Raw genomic sequence first — 18,886 nt, forward strand, 5'->3', positions numbered from 1 at the left:
AAAGAGGGCCGTGCCATAGCCCCCACCAGCAGCCACCTGACAAATTATCTTCCCTCTTTTTTTCTGTGCTTTACTTGAGTTGTTTTCTGCTGTTTGCAGTATCGTCTCGGTGTCTTTCCCTCTCACAGTCTCTCTGCTAATGTTCTATTCCATGGATTTTTCTGCCATTGTAATCCTTGGGCTGGCAGCCTAAGCATTTGTTTTTGGGTCGCCTAAGTCCAAACAGTCTAAAAATATGTATACTTATATTTTTTGCAATACATTTTCGGGAATGGAATGACTCTTTCAGTGTAAAAGTAAATGGCTCAAATCAGATATAAAGTATGTACAAACGATAATGGAACTATATATATATTTTTTATAACCAAAGAGAATTTAAAATTCCCCAAAAAATCTATTTAGCTATATTGATTTTATTATGTTTGAGCAAAAGAACACAGCATTAGCCATAGCAAAATGCATTGACTTGCAGGAAACTATCTTTAAAACTGCAACATTCTCTCTCAGCTCCATGGCAGAATATGTATAATTGAAGGACATTATCTTTAAAACTGCACAAATGTATCTTAGGTCCAAGGAGAAAAAAGGTAGGATTGAGGGAAATTGGCTTAAAAATGTAAAAAGTCTACACTGCCTCTAAAATGTAGACGCACCCATAACTAGAAAGAAAACACTAATTTGGGGAGTATCGTGACCCTTTCCATCCAATGTAATCCTGGCAGTGGCTGCTTGCTAATAGATAGCTTGAGGTTGATGGCTAATAAAAATGATGGAAAGGGAATTAAAGCCTGTTTCCATAAGCCTAAAATCACTCCAGCAGTTCTGACCAGGCCCACAGATCTGGTCCAGCCTAAAACAATAATACTATTCTGACCTATCTTACCTTATTTACACACTCACACAAACACTAAAATGGGGTGTAGGATGTAGTGGTGCACACCAGAGTATGGGTTTTAGAATGAGCAGTCAGTCATTAGACATTTAATTCCCCACGGCTAATACTAATACCCGCCAATGACCAATAAGTCAGCATGCTCCTCTATGCTACGATGAGGATCAGTAGTGACCTCATTACATTATAAACCATACTAAAACGCACTGCTGCAGCAAAGGGAGCTTTTATTTAAGCACGCTTCACGCTTCCCTGTGTAATATCCATCAATTAGGTTTTTGAAGACAAGTATCAAAACGCCAAAAGTGCAAGGTCGTGAGTATTTCACCACAAAGTTTGATCAATATCACTCGGATATGATGATTCTGAAAGAAAGCTTCTAAGAACAGGCTTCTGAGAACAAGCTTCTAGGTAGGCTAGATAAGGGGAATTAGCATCAGTCAGTGATGAGCTGTATTTAACCCTGGTCAGTCAGGGGACTTCACTGTGGATGAGCCAAGGTCATCCTCTAGGGTTGCCTTCTGGATTTAGCTCACACTACGTCCTGTCACATTTGATGGACAGGTGTTCCTTTCCACCGAGTAGTGAGTTCACGCTGCCGTCTCCATAATAGATTCCATGACGCCTGCCTGAATTCTTCTCCAGACAATTCGTCTGCAGAGTGTTCTGGGAAACAAGCTGATGCTGCACTCACGACTGACGATGTATGTGAACAACACAGATACACAAAACAAAACCCTCCCCCAAAAGCAAGTAACACTGCTCAGTTGCTATACTGCGCACACCTGTAACTGGATAACACTGACCAGCGTTCCAAGAGGCAGAAACAAACGAGAGCTCAAGACCAAAACCTCTGGTTTTTGAAGGAAATCCCAAATTAACAGAAGACAGATGAAGTTGTCAGTATCAACTCTGGCAAGGATGAGTAATAACATTTCTATGTCGCCAACAAGTCACCAGAGGGTAAGAGTCGAGAAGCTAAAGAAGTCACTGGATCAAGAAGAATGTTGAAATAGTGACTTCACCTGTGCACATAAAGTGAAGGAAATCCCAGTTACTTATAATCTCTCCATTGTTCGTCAATTTAGGCATCCTATCCAAATGGTACACCACATGACTAAGTATGTGGACACCTGCTCATCAAACATCTCAGGTTGGGCACTGATGTTTGGCGATTAGGACTGGCTTGCAGTCGAAGTTCCAATTAATCCCAATGGTGTTCGATGGGGTTGAGGTAAGGGCTCTGTGCAGGCCAGTCAAGTTCTTCCACAACGATCTCGACAAACCATTTCTGTATGGACTTCGACTTTGTGCACAGGGGCATTGTCATGCTGAAACAGGAAAGGGCCTTCCCCAAACTGTTGCCACAAAATTGGAAGCACATAATCATCTAGAATGTCATTATATGCGGTAGCATTAAGATCTCTTTATTGGAACTAAGGACCCTAGTCCAAACCATGAAAAACAGCCCCAGACCATTATTCCTCAACACAAAATGTTTACAGTTGGCACTATGCAGTCGGGCACAGATTTGTCCGTAGGATTGCCAGATGGTGAAGCATGATTCATCACTACAGAGAAAGCGTTTCCACTGTTACAGAGTCCAATGGCGGTAAGCTTTACACCACTCCAGCCGACACTTGGAATTGTGCATGGTGATCTTATGGTTGTGTGCGGCTGCTCGGCCATGGAAACCCATTTCATGAAGCTCCCGACGAACAGTTCTTGTGCTGACGTTAATCCAGAGGTAGTTTGGAACTCGATAGTGAGTGTTGCAACCAAGGACAGACAATTTTTACGTGCTACGCACATTAGCACTTGTCGGTGGTTGTTTGAGCTTGTGTGTCCCACCACTTCCCGGCTGAGCCGTTGTTGGTCATAGGTGTTTCCACTTCACAATAAAAGCACTTCGTTGACCGGGGCAGCTCTAGTAGGGCAGAAATTTGAAGAACTGACTTGTTGGAAAGGTGGCATTCTAAACTCAGCAAAAAATGTAACATCTCACTGTCAACTGCATTTATTTTCAGCAAACTTAACGTGTGTAAATATTTGCATGAACATAATAAGATTCAACAACAGACAAACTGAACAAGTTCCACAGACATGTGACAAACAGAAATTGAATGTGTCCCTGAACAAAAGGAGGGGGGTCAAAATCTAAATGAACAGTATCTGGTGTGGCCACCAGCTGCATTAAGTACTGCAGTGCATCTCCTCCTCATGCACTGCACCAGATTTCCCAGATCTTGCTGTGAGGTAACCCCACTCTTCCACGAAGGCACCTGCAAGTTCCCGGACATTTCTGGGTGAATTGGCCCGAGCCCTCACCCTCCGATCCAACAGGTCCCAGACGTGGCCATGGCAGAAAACTGACAATCCTGCCTTGCAGGAAATCAGCCATACTGCTCGTTCTCTGTGCGTGGTGGCATTGTCATGCTGGAGGGTCATGTCAGGATGAGCCTGCAGGAAGGGTACCACATGAGGGAAGAGGATGTCTTCCCTGTAACACACAGCTTTGAGATCGCCTGCAATGACAACAAGCTCAGTCTGCTGAAGCTGTGACACACCACCCTAGCCCATGACAGACCTTCCACAACCAAATCAATCCCGCTCCAGAGTACAGGCCTCGGTGTAACGCTCATTCCTTCGACGATAAACGCAAATCCAATCATACCCCCTGGTGAGACAAAAATGTGAGTTGTTAAAGAACACTTTTTGCCAGTCCTGTCCAGCGGCGATGAGTTTGTGCCCATAGGCGACGTAGTTGCCTACAAGCCCTCAGTCCAGCCTCTCTCAGACTACTGCGGACAGTCTGAGCACTGATGGAGGGATTGTGCGGTCCTGGTGTAGGTCGGGCAGTAGTTGTTGCCATCCTGTACCTGTCCCGCAGGTGTGATGTTCAGATGTTCCGATCCTGTGCAGGTGTTGTTACACGTGGTCTGCCACTGTGAGGACTATCAGCTGTCCATCCCATCTTTCTTTTGGTGTTTTTCAGAGTCAGTAGAAAGGCATCTTTAGTGTACTACGTTTTCATAACGGTGATCTTAATTGCCTACCGTCTGTAAGCTGTTAGTGTCTTAACGACCGTTCTACAGGTGCATGTTCATGAATTGTTTATGGTTAATTGAACAAGCATGGGAAACCGTGTTTAAACCCTTTACAATGAAGATCCGTGAAGTTATTTGGATTTTTACCAATTATTTTTGTAAGACAGGGTGCTGAAAAATGGACATCTCTTTTTCTGAATTTTATGACGGTGCCACGTTGAAAGTCACTGAGCTCTTCAGTGAGGCTATTCTACTGCCAATGTTTGGTCTTTGGAGATTGCAATGGCTGTGTGCTCCATTTTATACACCTGTCTGGTACTGCTTGCAGCTGAGCAGTACCAGAGAGAAATTGGAGCGAGAGAGAAGGCAGAGGCTAACATTTTTTAAATCCACGCTCCACTCTGTTTTCATCCTCTGGTCAGTGAGACTGAATTTAAAATAACATTTGAGAGGCTCCCCCATCTTGGCGGTGTATAGAAATCTTTGCATTTTTAAGCCAATTTCCTGCAATTAAAACACCTTTCTTCATGGAGCTGAGAGAAAATGTTGCAGTTTTAAAGCTAACTTCCTGCAATTCAATGCATTGCCATGGCTTAAGCTGTGTTCTTTTGCTCAAACATAAAAATAAAATCAATACTGCTAAATTAATTGTTTATGGAATTTTCAATTCACTCCGACTGTCTAGCTTTTAACCTCTTGAAACTCTAGGGGCGCTATATCATTTTTGGATAAAAAGACGTTCCCGTTTTAAGCGCAATATTTTGTCACAAAAAGATGCTCGACTATGCATATAAAATTGGTAGATTTGGAAAGAAAACACTCTGACGTTTCCAGAACTGCAAAGATATTTTCTGTGCGTGCCCTAGAACGTGAGCTACAGGCAAAACCAAGATGAGACGGCATCCAGGAAATGAGCAGGATTTTTGAGGCTCCGTTTTCCATTGTCTCCTTATATGGCTGTGAATGCGAGAGGAATGAGTCTGCCCTTTCTGTCGTTTCCCCAAGGTGTCTGCAGCATTGTGACGTATTTGTAGGCATATCATTGGAAGATTGACCATAAGAGACCACATTTACCAGGTGTCCGCCCGGTGTCCTGCGCCGAAATTGGTGCGCAAACCTCAGCTGCAAGTATTTTTCCATGGAATTCAGAGAAGAAAGCAGGCTTCCACGAACGATATATCAATGAAGAGATATGTGAAAAAACACCTTGAGGATTGATTCCAAACAACGTTTGCCATGTTTCGGTCGATATTATGGAGTTAATTCGGAAAAAGTTTGACGTTGTTGGTGACTGAATTTTCGGTTCGTTTCGGTAGCCAAATGTACAAAACGGAGCGATTTCTCCTACACTCGACGGAACGACTTGATTAGTGTAGTGTCAACAACGTAGCCACTGCCAGCTAGCCTACTCCAGCAGTACTGTATCATTTCAATCATTTTAGTCAATAAGATTCTTGCTACGTAAGCTTAACGTTCTGAACATTCGATAAGTGTAGTCCACTTGTCATTCCAATCTCCTTTGCATTAGCGTAGCCTCTTCTGTAGCCTGTCAACTATGTGTCTATCTATCCCTGTTCTCTCCTCTCTGCACAGACCATACAAACGCTCCACACCGCGTGGCCGCGGCCACCCTAATCTGGTGGTCCCAGCGCGCACGACCCACGTGGAGTTCCAGGTCTCCGGTAGCCTCTGGAACTGCCGATCTGCGGCCAACAAGGCAGAGTTCATCTCAGCCTATGCCTCCCTCCAGTCCCTCGACTTCTTGGCACTGACGGAAACATGGATCACCACAGATAACACTGCTACTCCTACTGCTCTCTCTTCGTCCGCCCATGTGTTCTCGCACACCCCGAGAGCTTCTGGTCAGCGGGGTGGTGGCACCGGGATCCTCATCTCTCCCAAGTGGTCATTCTCTCTTTCTCCCCTTACCCATCTGTCTATCGCCTCCTTTGAATTCCATGCTGTCACAGTTACCAGCCCTTTCAAGCTTAACATCCTTATCATTTATCGCCCTCCAGGTTCCCTCGGAGAGTTCATCAATGAGCTTGATGCCTTGATAAGCTCCTTTCCTGAGGACGGCTCACCTCTCACAGTCCTGGGCGACTTTAACCTCCCCACGTCTACCTTTGACTCATTCCTCTCTGCCTCCTTCTTTCCACTCCTCTCCTCTTTTGACCTCACCCTCTCACCTTCCCCCCTACTCACAAGGCAGGCAATACGCTCGACCTCATCTTTACTAGATGCTGTTCTTCCACTAACCTCATTGCAACTCCCCTCCAAGTCTCCGACCACTACCTTGTATCCTTTTCCCTCTCGCTCTCATCCAACACTTCCCACACTGCCCCTACTCGGATGGTATCGCGCCGTCCCAACCTTCGCTCTCTCTCCCCCGCTACTCTCTCCTCTTCCATCCTATCATCTCTTCCCTCTGCTCATACCTTCTCCAACCCATCTCCTGATTCTGCCTCCTCAACCCTCCTCTCTTCCCTTTCTGCATCCTTTGACTCTCTATGTCCCCTATCCTCCAGGCCGGCTCGGTCCTCCCCTCCCGCTCCGTGGCTCGACGACTCATTGCGAGCTCACAGAACAGTGCTCCGGGCAGCCGAGCGGAAATGGAGGAAAACTCGCCTCCCTGCGGACCTGGCATCCTTTCACTCCCTCCTCTCTACATTTTCCTCCTCTGTCTCTGCTGCTAAAGCCACTTTCTTCCACTCTAAATTCCAAGCATCTGCCTCTAACCCTAGGAAGCTCTTTGCCACCTTCTCCTCCCTCCTGAATCCTCCTCCCCCTCCTCCCCTCTCTGCAGATGACTTCGTCAACCATTTTGAAAAGAAGGTCGACGACATCCGATCCTCGTTTGCTAAGTCAAACGACACCACTGGTTCTGCTCACACTGCCCTACCCTGTGCTCTGACCTCTTTCTCCCCTCTCTCTCCAGATGAAATCTCGCTTCTTGTGACGGCCGGCCGCCCAACAACCTGCCCGCTTGACCCTATCCCCTCCTCTCTTCTCCAGACCATTTCCGGAGACCTTCTCCCTTACCTCACCTCGCTCATCAACTCATCCCTGACTGCTGGCTACGTCCCTTCCGTCTTCAAGAGAGCGAGAGTTGCACCCCTTCTGAAAAAACCTACACTCGATCCCTCCGATGTCAACAACTACAGACCAGTATCCCTTCTTTCTTTTCTCTCCAAAACTCTTGAACGTGCCGTCCTTGGCCAGCTCTCCCAGAATGACCTTCTTGATCCAAATCAGTCAGGTTTCAAGACTAGTCATTCAACTGAGACTGCTCTTCTCTGTATCACGGAGGCGCTCCGCACTGCTAAAGCTAACTCTCTCTCCTCTGCTCTCATCCTTCTAGACCTATCGGCTGCCTTCGACACTGTGAACCATCAGATCCTCCTCTCCACCCTCTCCGAGTTGGGCATCTCCGGTGCGGCCCACGCTTGGATTGCGTCCTACCTGACAGGTCGCTCCTACCAGGTGGCGTGGCGAGAATCTGTCTCCTCGCCACGCGCTCTCACCACTGGTGTCCCCCAGGGCTCTGTTCTAGGCCCTCTCCTATTCTCGCTATACACCAAGTCACTTGGCTCTGTCATAACCTCACATGGTCTCTCCTATCATTGCTATGCAGACGACACACAATTAATCTTCTCCTTTCCCCCTTCTGATGACCAGGTGGCGAATCGCATCTCTGCATGTCTGGCAGACATATCAGTGTGGATGACGGATCACCACCTCAAGCTGAACCTCGGCAAGACGGAGCTGCTCTTCCTCCCGGGGAAGGACTGCCCGTTCCATGATCTCGCCATCACGGTTGACAACTCCATTGTTTCCTCCTCCCAGAGCGCTAAGAACCTTGGCGTGATCCTGGACAACACCCTGTCGTTCTCAACTAACATCAAGGCGGTGGCCCGTTCCTGTAGGTTCATGCTCTACAACATCCGCAGAGTACGCCCCTGCCTCACACAGGAAGCGGCGCAGGTCCTAATCCAGGCACTTGTCATCTCCCGTCTGGATTACTGCAACTCGCTGTTGGCTGGGCTCCCTGCCTGTGCCATTAAACCCCTACAACTCATCCAGAACGCCGCAGCCCGTCTGGTGTTCAACCTTCCCAAGTTCTCTCACGTCACCCCGCTCCTCCGCTCTCTCCACTGGCTTCCAGTTGAAGCTCGCATCCGCTACAAGACCATGGTGCTTGCCTACGGAGCTGTGAGGGGAACGGCACCGCAGTACCTCCAGGCTCTGATCAGGCCCTACACCCAAACAAGGGCACTGCGTTCATCCACCTCTGGCCTGCTCGCCTCCCTACCACTGAGGAAGTACAGTTCCCGCTCAGCCCAGTCAAAACTGTTCGCTGCTCTGGCCCCCAATGGTGGAACAAACTCCCTCACGACGCCAGGACAGCGGAGTCAATCACCACCTTCTGGAGACACCTGAAACCCCACCTCTTCAAGGAATACCTAGGATAGGATAAAGCAATCCTTCTCACCCCCCCTTAAATGATTTAGATGCACTATTGTAAAGTGGCTGTTCCACTGATGTCAGAAGGTGAATTCACCAATTTGTAAGTCGCTCTGGATAAGAGCGTCTGCTAAATGACTTAAATGTAATGTAAATGTACACAAAGATGCTTTCAGGAAAAACTGAACATTTGCTATGTAACTGAGAGTCTCCTCATTGAAAACATCCGAAGCTCTTCAAAGGTAAATGATTTTATTTATTTGGTTATCTGGTTTTTGTGAAAATGTTGCGTGCTAAATGCTACTCAAAATGCTAAGCTAGCTTAGCATACTCTTACACAAATTAGTGAATAGCGATGGTTCGAAAGCATATTTTGAAAATCTGAGATGACAGTGTTGTTAAGAAAAGGCTAAGCTTTAGAGCAGGCGCATTATTTTCATTTTATTTGCGATTTTCAGAAATCGTTAACGTTACATTATGCTAATGAGCTTGAGGCTATAACTGTATACAGGTTTTTTTCATAGCCAAACGTGAACAAAACGGAGCGATTTGTCCTACACAAATAATATTTTTTGAAAAACTGAACATTTGCTATCTAACTGAGAGTCTCCTCATTGAAAACATCTGAAGTTCTTCAAAGGTAAATGATTTTATTTGAATTATTTTCTTGTTTTTGTGAAAATGTTGCTGGCTGAATTCTAGGCTTATAGCTATGTTAGCAATCAATACTCTTACACAAATGCTTGTTTAGCTATGGTTGAAAAGCATATTTTGAAAATCTGAGATGACAGTGTTGTTAACAAAAGTCTAAGCTTGAGAGCAAATATATTTATTTCATTTCATTTGCGATTTTCATGAATAGTTAACGTTGCGTTATGCTAATGAGCTTGAGGCTATAAATAGAATCCCGGATCCGGGATTGCGCGACGCAACAGGTTAATTGTGATTGAGATTTAACAAAGGTTATGATTTTAAAATACACTGCTCAAAAAAATAAAAGGGAACACTTAAACAACACAATGTAACTCCAAGTCAATCACACTTCTGTGAAATCAAACTGTCCACTTAGGAAGCAACACTGACAATAAATGTCACATGCTGTTGTGCAAATGGAATAGACAACAGGTGGAAATTATAGGCAATTAGCAAGACACCCCCAATAAAGGAGTGGTTCTGCAGGTGGGGACCACAGACCACTTCTCAGTTCCTATGCTTCCTGGCTGATGTTTTGGTCACTTTTGAATGCTGGGGGTGCTTTCACTCTAGTGGTAGCATGAGACGGAGTCTACAACCCACACAAGTGGCTCAGGTAGTGCAGCTCATCCAGATTGGCACATCAATGTGAGCTGTGGCAAGAAGGTTTGCTGTGTCTGTCAGCGTAATGTCCAGAGCATGTAGGCGCTACCAGGAGACAGGCCAGTACATCAGGAGACGTGGAGGAGGCCGTAGGAGGGCAACAACCCAGCAACAGGGCCGCTACCTCCGCCTTTGTGCAAGGAGGAGCACTGCCAGAGCCCTGCAAAATGACCTCCAGCAGGCCACAAATGTGCATGTGTCTGCTGAAACAGTCAGAAACAGACTCCATGAGGGTGGTATGAGGGCCCGACGTCCACAGGTGGGGGTTGTGCTTACAGCCCAACACCATGCAGGACATTTGGCATTTGCCAGAGAACACCAAGATTGGCAAACTCGCCACTGGTGCCCTGTGCTCTTCACAGATGAAAGCATGTTCACACTGAGCACGTGACAGACGTGACAGAGTCTGGAGACGCCGTGGAGAAAGTTCTGCTGCCTGCAACATCCTCCAGCATGACCGGTTTGGCGGTGGGTCAGTTATGGTGTGGGGTGGCATTTCTTTGGGGGGCCGCACAGCCCTCCATGTGCTCGCCAGAGGTAGCCTGACTGCCATTAGGTACCGAGATGAGATCCTCAGACCCCTTGTGAGACCATATGCTAGTGCGGTTGGCCCTAGGTTCCTCCTAATGCAAGACAATGCTAGACCTCATGTGTCTGGAGTGTGTCAGCAGTTCCTGCAAGAGGAAGGCATTGATGCTATGGACTGGCCCGCCCGTTCCCCAGACCTGAATCCAATTGAGCGCATCTAGGACATCATGTCTCGCTCCATCCACCAACACCACAGACTGTCCAGGAGTTGGCCTCATCAGGAGCATGCCCAGGCGTTGTAGGGAGGTCATACAGGCACGTGGAGGCCACACACACTACCGAGCATCATTTTGACTTGTTTTAAGGACATTACATCAAAGTTGGATCAGCCTGTAGTGTGGTTTTCCACTTGAAATTTGAGTGTGACTCCATATCCAGACCTCCAAGGGTTGATAAATTTGATTTCCATTGATAATTTTTGTGTGATTTTGTTGTCAGCACATTCAACTATGTAAAGAAAAAAGTATTTAATAAGAATATTTCATTCATTCAGATCTAGGATGTGTTATTTTAGTGTTCCCTTTATTTTTTTGAGCAGTGTATATACATCCATGATCTTTTCTACATACTTCATATAGTTTTTCCCACCCAAAAAAATTACTGTTTGGATTTAGGCATCCTGAAAAACGCTTAAGCGGCCTGCCTTAACGATTTCAATGTCAGAAAAATCCCTGATTGAGGAATGGAAAAAGATACAGGTAGGTGGCATGATGAGGTCTAACAAATACAAAAATGTATTTTCCCCAACCGTACGACAGAAGGGAGAATCAGCAGCTGTAAGCTTTCATAGTGGATAAGACCACAGACCAGCCATATTTAGGTGGGAGGAAATGGGTTTCGGGGGGGGGATCAGTGACATTTGGTGCGGTAGAGCAGGGAGGGGAACAGACGGGCTGACAGGAGTAGTGCGTGGCTTTTAAGAGTAATGTGTAGCTGTATTCTCTTTTCTCTTTAAACAAATGCAACATTGGCTCAGTTGTGTTGTATTACTTCCAACTGAACACTAACACAGAGTGAGCTAGAGCTAAAGCACACCCACACACAGCTAAGGTCAAGTCCCAGCATCACTGGTCACCCACAGTTCCTGGTCTGTTTTTCTTTCAGTTCCCTAAAAATGAATAATATATACACTTCACTGGAATGATTATTTCAAGTAGGCCAATACATGTACACGTAAAAAAACTCTCACATTATGTCAGCTGCCCACTCAAACTGTATGTCGATTTCTATTACGCCCGCTCTCTGAAGAGCCCAGAAGGCTTCATTTCCTGCTGGACCAGCATTGCATAACGCCCACAAAATGTGTGTGTGTCTGCATGTTTTTTTGTGAGTGTGCGTATGTGTGTACACATGCATTTGAGTGTAACATTACACCTCCGGCTTGCGTAATATGACAGGCTGCTCCTGGGAGCTAACGCAGGAGAGAGCTCCAAGCTAATGTTTATTCAGAGGCAGAGAAAATTCTCTCTAATGAGATCCAAGCTAATTATTACTGTTTTCGGGAAGATTATTTCTATGACATCCATGCAAAATGAAAGAGAGACCTACACACTGTTGAAAAAGAGGGGGAAAAAAATTGAACTGAGTCAATGCAAAAAATCTAAAAAAGGTTTTAAAAATTATTTAAGCACTATGAACTTTGCATTTAATCCTTGCATCTGAAACCGACAATATTTTTGTAATAAGGACTTTTAAAAAGCGTTGACGGCCTCCAATCATTGCTATGATATCCGTGCTTAAATAAACAAACCTATAAGCCAAGAGGTTTTAGTAGCTACTAGGGCACTTTTTGTCAAGTCACTGGTGACACAGGATGTGTCACCTGCTTCTTGGCAGAGCCAGTGAGGTTTATAGAGCTGCACAGGGATGTTGCGCAGGTGTTACTAATGTAGCAGATGTTACAGCAGGGCATGAGTTGGAGAACCCAAAAACAATCCTATTAGTTCCTGACCGGTGAGAGGGAGTACCATTTCCAGTTTCTCAGCTTGTCTCCCCCACAGTACATAGGATAGACTCAACCCTCTCAGACAACGGAGTCGTGAATTACAACCCCTAAGATTTATTGCAGGGATCGTGAAGGCTCTCTTAAGAATTGGGATTAATTGCAGTGCATGTAGTTCCCTTTTTGATAGACTTGCCAGACACAGTTTGCTTATAGGCAAACTGAACGAGTGTACTCACATACTCCCTTAAAAGACCTTCGCTTGAAAAACAAGAAAATCAAGCCCCTTCGACTTCGGCTTCCAAACTTCGACTGGCCCCGGGGGAATAAATGAAGTGTGCCCGAACAGCCGAAAAAACCTTTCAGAAGGGACAAAATGTCATCATAATATGCACAAACTCTAACCAACTGTTTCAAGAAGGAAGCAGACTGATTTTCAAAATTCCAAAGGCCAACATCCTCCTTCCTTGATGGTTTGAGAGACAATGAACATTGAGAAAACTCGGTCTTGTCATCAGCCATCGACAGCCATGGCCCCCTTGTGTGGCTGCAATCCATGCCTGATGGCCAAAGTGGCTGTTGTGCCCTTGGGCTGAATATAGTCATCATAATTCCCTTCTCCCAGCTGCCAATCGCCCTGCACCGAAGCACCGCTCACTCACATTGCTCTCTCAGATCTCTATTCTTAATAGACAATGCCTGTCATGCAATCGGGTCCTTCTCACAGGCCTCACAGCGCCGAAGTAGGCTACTAGGGAAGACGGGAAGATGTTAGAAGAACTGTCCACATTTACTTTGTCAGCTAACGAGATGAGTAATGAACAGAAAAAGCACTAGCCTATGTCAATCTACTATCCCCCGTAGTACAGAAGTTGACCTATTCGATTGGTCAGCTTGTCGTTCTGCCCGAGAAACAAATATTTCAGACTGTTGTGGGATGATAGATCCCAAATTATTACAACCACTGAACATAAAAAAAAAATGTAAAAAGCAATGAGGCGTTTAGCTTAAAATGTTAATAAACTATTAGGCTATTTCTTCACATTATAAGCACAGCAATGCGCACACAGCAGTAGGCTATAAGCGCAAATGTTCCAAAATGAAATTAGCAGGAAAACACTGTTCTCCAAAGCACACAACAAATGAGAGCGCTTTCATGACAGATATGAAAATATGCTTTTGAAATTTAGAAAGAGGGACGATCTAAAGCAACAACTAGCACGGGTTGTTAACACTTTAGACCCCAATAGAATTCTAGAACGCTGCTGTAGATTACTGAGAATTCAAGATAAAGCTAATTTTCTCACACATGACAATTACAAGTTAACTTAGGTTTTAAAGAGCACAACATTTTCTATAATGACACCTCATTCAGGTCAACAGGAATAACACTCCTTCATTCTTCCATTTTGTAGACACTATCAAAAAACGATTAACACTTAACACATTTTTTACCTCACAATGACAAAGCAAAAACAGATTAAGAAATGTTTGCAAATGTATATGATTTTTTTTTTTTTTTTTTAAAATCACATTTACATAAGTATTCAGACCCTTTACTCAGTACTTTGTGGAAGCACCTTTGGCAGTGATTACAGCCTCCAGTCTTCTTAGGTATGATGCTACAAGCTTGGCACACCTGTATTTGGGGAGCATCTCCCATTCTTCTCTGCAGATTCTCTCAAGCTCTCTCAGGTCGGATGGGGAGTGTCGCTGCACAGCTATTTTCAGGTCTCTCCAGAGATGTTCAATCGGGTTCAAGTCCGGGCCACTCAAGGACATTGAGACTTGTCCGAAACCACTCCTGCGCTGTCTTGGCTGTGTGCTTAGGGTCGTTGTCATGTTGGAAGATGAACCTTCGCCCCAGTCTGATGACATGAGCACTCCAGAGCAGGTTTTCATCAAGGATCTCTCTTTACTTTGCTCTGTTCATCTTTCCCACGACCCTGACTCGTCTCCCAGTCCCTGCCACTGAAAAACGTCCCCAGAGCATGATGCTGCCACCACCATGATTCCCTGAACCGATAGTGCAAGGTTTCCTCCAGACATGATGCTTGGCATTCAGACCAAAGAGTTGAATCTGGTTTTCATCAGACCAGAGAATCTTGTTTCTCATGGTCTGAGAGTCCTTTAGGTAACTTTTGGCAAACCCCAAGAGGGCTGTTATGTGCCTTTTATTGAGGAGTGGCTTATGTCTGTTCACTCTACCATAAAGGCCTGATTGGTGAAGTGCTGCAGAGATGGTTGTCCTTCTGGAAGGTCCTCCCATCTCCACAGAGGAACTCTGGAGCTCGGTCAGTGACCATTCGCCGGATCACCTTTCGCTTGATCACCTCCCTGACCAAGGCCCTTCTCCCCCAAATTGCTCAGTTTGGCCGGGCGCCCAGCTCTAGGAAGAGTCTTGCTGGTTCCAAACTTCTTCAATTTAAGAAATGGAGGCCACTGTGTTCTTGGGGACCTTCAATGCTGCAGAAAGGGTCTGAATACTTGTGTAAATAATGAATGTTACATACATGCATACATGCATACATGCATACATATTTCCAAAAATGTGTCATTATGGGGTATTGTGTGTTGTGTGTAGATTGCTGAGGATTTTTTAAAGGCCATTTTAGAATAAGGCTGTAATGTAACAAAATGTGGAAAAAGTCAAAGGGTTTAAACACTTTCCAAAGGCAACGTATAAAACACATAGTGGGGCAAAAAAGTATTTAGTCAGCCACCAATTTGCAAGTTCTCCCACTTAAAAAGATGAGAGGCCTGTAATTTTCATCATAGGTACACTTCAATTATGACAGACAAAATGAGAAGGAAAAAAAAAATCCAGAAAATCATATTGTAGGATTTTTAATGAATTTATTTGCAAATTATGGTGGAAAATAAGTATTTGGTCAATAACAAAAGTTAATCTCAATACTTTGTTTTATACCCTTTGTTGGCAATGACAGAGGTCAAACGTTTTCTGTAAGTCTTCAAAGTTTCACACTGTTGCTGGTTTTTGGCCCATTCCCCCACGCAGATCTCTAGAATAGTGATGTGTTGGGGCTGTTACATGGTCAACACGGACTTTCAACTCCCTCCAAAGATTTTCTATGGGGTTGAGATCTGGAGACTGGCTAGGCCACTCCAGGACCTTGAAATGCTTCTTACAAAGCTACTCCTTCGTTGCCCGGGCGGTATGTTAGGGATCATTGTCATGCTGAAAGACCCAGCCACGTTTCATCTTCAATGCTCTTGCTGATGGAAGGAGGTTGTCACTCAAAATCTCATGATACATGGCCCCATTCATTCTTTCCATTGCACGGATCAGTCGTCCTGGTCCCTTTGCAGAAAAACAGCCCCAAAGCATGATGTTTCCACCCCCATGCTTCACAGTAGGTATGGTGTTCTTTGGATGCAACTCAGCATTATTTGTCCTCCAAACATGACGAGTTGAGTTTTTACCAAAAAGTTATATTTTTGGTTTCATCTGACCATATGACATTCTCCCAATCTTCTCCTGGATCATCCAAATGCTCTCTAGCAAACTTCAGACGGGCCTGGATATGTACTGGCTAAAGCAGGGGGACACGTCTGGCACTGCAGGATTTGAGTCCCTGGCGGCGTAGTGTGTTACTGATGGTAGGCTGTGTTACTTTGGTCCCAGCTCTCTGCAGGTCATTGGGGCAGCCTAGTGGTTAGAGCGTTGGACTAGTAACCGAAAGGTTGCAAGTTCGAATCCCCGAGGTGACAAGGTACAAATCTGTCACTTTGCCCCTGAACAGGCAGTTAACCCACTGTTCCTAGGCAATCATTGAAAATAAGAATTTGTTCTTAACTGACTTGCCTAGTAAAATAAAGGTAAAATAAAAATTCACTAGGTTCCCCCGTGTGGTTCTGGGATTTTTGCTCACCGTTCTTGTGATCATTTTGACCCCACGGGGTGAGATCTTGCGTGGAGCCCCAGATCGAGGGAGATTATCAGTGGTCTTGTATGTCTTCCATTTCCTAATAATTGCTCCCACAGTTGATTTCTTCAAACCAAGCTGCTTACCTATTGCAGATTCAGTCTTCCCAGCCTGGTGCAGGTCTACAATTTTGTTTCTGGTGTCCTTGGACAGCTCTTTGGTCTTAGCCATAGTGGAGTTTGGAGTGTGACTGTTTGAGGTTGTGGACAGGTGTCTTTTATACTGATAACAAGTTCAAACAGGTACCATTAATACAGGTAACAGGTGGAGGATAGAGGAGCCTCTTAAAGAAGAAGTTACAGGTCTGTGAGAGCCAGAAATTTTGCTTGTTTGTAGGTGACCAAATAATGATTTCCACCATAATTTGCAAGTAATTCATTAAAAAATCCGACAATGTGATTTTCTGGAATTTTTTCCTAATTTTGTCTGTCATAATTGAAGTGTACCTATGATGTTGAGCATCCCCCAAAACACATACTTCAACCATTTTCTGCCTGTGTGCACAACATTGTAATAGCTCCTCAGTTAGTAAAGATTATCAACCCCACCCACTTTCTTGTTGAAACATTACAAGCTCTGGAACAGATATACAGTTGAAGTCGGAAGTTTACATACACTTAGGTTGGAGTCATTAAAACTCGTTTTTCAAACACTCCACCAAATCCTTGTTAATTAACTAAGTATAGTTTTGGCAAGTCGGTTCGGACATTTACTTTGTGCATGACAAGTAATTTTTCCAACAATTGTTTACAGACATATTATTTCACTTAGAATGCACTATCACAATTCCAGTGGGTCAGAAGATTACATACACTAAGTTGACTGTGCCTTTAAACAGCTTGGAAAATTCAAGAAAATGATGTCCTGGCTTGTAGACCTCCACAAGTCTGGTTCATCCTTGGGAGCAATTTCCAAACACCTGAAGGTACCACCTTCATCTGTACAAACAACAGTACGCAAGTATAAACACCAAGGGACCACGCAGACTTCATACCGCTCAGGTAGTATCGATATCCACAGTAAAACGAGTCTGATATCGAGTCTGCTCAGCAAGAAAGAAGCTACTTCTCCAAAACTTCCATAAAAAAGCCAGACTACGTTTTGGATAAATGTTCTCTGGTCTGATGAAACAAAAATAGAACTGTTTGGCCATATTGACCATCCCTATGTTTGGAGGAAAAAGGGGGAGGCTTGCAAGCCAAAAAACACCATCCCAACTGTGAAGCACCCACACAACAGCATCATGTTGTGGGGGTGCTGTGCTGCAGGAGGGACTGGTGCACGTCACAAAATAGATGGTATCATGAGAAAGGAAAATTGTGGATATATTGAAGCAACATCTCAAGACATCAGTCAGGAAGTTAAAGCCTGGTCGCAAATGGGTCCTCCAAATGGACTATGACCCCAAGCATCAAATCAAATGTTATTTGTCACATACACATGGTCAGCAGATGTTAATGCGAGTGTAGCAAAATTCAAAAGGCACTCCCACAACTTAGCAATCTTTTTGCATGGCAACAGTTGAACAAGATGAAGGAAAAAGGAAACCGCACACTGCTCTTGATATTATCACTGATATTTAATAAGCTTACGTATCGGCCTCACTGCCTTCGTCAGAGCTTTTGTGAATAAAAATAAATAAATTGCACCCTTATGTTGACCTGGCCCCACTCACATCCGTTCCACACATCGAAAGGGGTTGGAGGCAAAGGAAAAACAAGTGCTGCCAAATACAGTATAATAATATGCATTTCATAAATATTACAAAAGTGTATAAATAAGACGTATTAAACAAATCTGTAAAACCATAATGAGGACATAGCAAGTTTTCATTAATCATTGGGTACATCGTACGAAAAACAGAGTAATCTTAAATAGGCACATAATTCATGTTCAAATTCACAACATAACATACATAAGCATTTCATCAACCTCTTGAAACTAGGGGGCACCATTTTCATTTTTGGAAAAATAACGTTCCCAAAGTAAACCGCCTATTTCTCAGGACCAGATGCTAGAAAATGCATATAATTGACAGCTTATGATAGAAAACACTCTAAAAAGTTTCCAAAACTGTCAAAATATTGTCTGTGAATATAACAGAACTGATATTGCAGGCGAAGCCCTGAGGAAAATCCAATCAGGAAGTGGCTCTTATTTTGAAACTGTTGTGTTCCTATGCACCCCTGTTGGCCATTGAAAGGGATATCAACCAGATTCCTTTTTCTACGTATTCCCTAAGGTGTCTACATCATTTTGACGTTTATGTTTAAGAATGAGCGTAAACGACTACATTGCGTAAGTGGCCAGCTGAGGGCTCTCAGAGTGATTCTTGCGTAAAAGACAGAGGTAGTAATTTTTCCTCTCTCTCCTACTGAAAAGCCAATTGTCCCGGTTGATATATTATCGAATAGATATTTGAAAAACACCTTGAGGATTAATTATAAAAAAACATTTGCCATGTTTGTCGATATTATGGATATAATTTGGATTTTTTTCTCTCGCCGTTGTCGTGACCGCTATTTCCGGTGGATTTCTCAACATAACGTGACAAACAAAACGGAGGTATTTTGGTATAAAAATAATCTTTATGGAACAAAAGGAACATTTGCTGTCCAACTGGTAGTCTCGTCAGTGAAAACATCCGAAG

General features: G+C 44.4%; 1 protein-coding gene across 1 annotated transcript in view; it reads right to left on the bottom strand.

The window, feature by feature from the left end:
* LOC135541967 (S-adenosylhomocysteine hydrolase-like protein 1) overlaps positions 1 to 18,886 on the bottom strand; it is a 64,265-nt gene that overhangs the window by 39,789 nt on the left and 5,590 nt on the right. The window lies entirely within an intron of this gene.

This window comes from Oncorhynchus masou, chromosome 6 (assembly GCF_036934945.1).
Source record: "Oncorhynchus masou masou isolate Uvic2021 chromosome 6, UVic_Omas_1.1, whole genome shotgun sequence".
Classification (NCBI taxonomy): domain Eukaryota; kingdom Metazoa; phylum Chordata; class Actinopteri; order Salmoniformes; family Salmonidae; genus Oncorhynchus; species Oncorhynchus masou.